The sequence below is a fragment of the Arachis hypogaea genome, chromosome 1 (assembly GCF_003086295.3).
Source record: "Arachis hypogaea cultivar Tifrunner chromosome 1, arahy.Tifrunner.gnm2.J5K5, whole genome shotgun sequence".
Lineage (NCBI taxonomy): Eukaryota > Viridiplantae > Streptophyta > Magnoliopsida > Fabales > Fabaceae > Arachis > Arachis hypogaea.
This window is the reverse complement of record NC_092036.1, coordinates 47,538,702-47,539,745: the sequence shown is the minus strand read 5'-3', so window position 1 is coordinate 47,539,745 and position 1,044 is coordinate 47,538,702. Positions and strand designations below refer to the sequence as shown.

General features: G+C 41.6%; 1 non-coding gene across 1 annotated transcript; it reads left to right on the top strand.

The window, feature by feature from the left end:
• Nucleotides 1-676: 676 nt before the first annotated feature.
• Nucleotides 677-780, top strand: LOC112716468 (small nucleolar RNA R71). Its single transcript, XR_003160364.1, has one exon. It is a non-coding gene; the product is annotated as a small nucleolar RNA R71 (small nucleolar RNA).
• The last annotated feature ends 264 nt before the right edge of the window (nt 781-1,044 follow it).

The window sequence follows — 1,044 nt, the reverse complement described above, 5'->3', positions numbered from 1 at the left end:
TTCACGTCCTCTCCTTCCTCTCTAGGTTCGGCCATGTTGATTATGTCAATGGCCTTGCACTCTCGTTTTGGATTCTCTTCAGTATTGCTTGGGAGAGTACTAGGAGGAGTTTCAGTGACTTTCTTACTCATCTGCCTCACTTGTGTCTCCAAATTTTTGATGGAGGACCTTGTTTCACTCATGAAGCTTAAAGTGGCTTTAGACAGACCAGAGATTATATTTGCTACGTTAGAGGTGCTCTGCTCAGAATTCTCTGTCTGTTGCTGAGAAGATGATGGAAAAAGCTTGCTATTGCTAAACCTGTTTCTTCCACCATTATTAAAGCCTTGTTGAGGCTTTTGTTGATCCTTCCATGAGAAATTTGGATGATTTCTCTATGAGGGGTTATAGGTGTTGCCAAAGGCTTCCCTCATGTAATTTACCTCTGCTATTGCAGGGTTTTTAGGATCATAAGCATCTTCTTCAGAAGATGCCTCTTTAGTGCTGTTGGATGCATTTTGCCATCCATTTAGAAGTGTACATGAATTGGTTATTTACAACCATTTCAATAAGTTCCTGAGCTTCTGCAGGCGTTTTCTTTAGGTGAATGGATCCACCTGCAGAATGATCTAGTGACATCTGACAGAACTCAGACAGACCATAATAGAATATATCTACCATGGTCCACTCTGAAAACATGTCAGAAGGACATTTTTTGGTCATCTGCTTGTATCTTTCCCAAGCTTCATAGAGGGATTCACCATCTTTTTGCTTGAAGGTCTGAACATCTACTCTAAGCTTGCTCAGCTTTTGAGGAGGAAAGAATTTAACCAAGGAGGCCGTGACCAGCTTATCCCAAGAGTCCATGCTATCCTTAGGTTGTGAGTCCAACCATGTTCTAGCTCTGTCTCTTACAGCAAAATGGAAAAGCATGAGCCTGTAGACTTCAGGATCTACTCCATTAGTCTTAACAGTCTCACAGATCTGCAAGAACTCAGTTAAAAACTGGTAGGGATCTTCTGATGGAAGTCCATGAAACTTGCAGTTTTGTTGCATTAGAGCAAC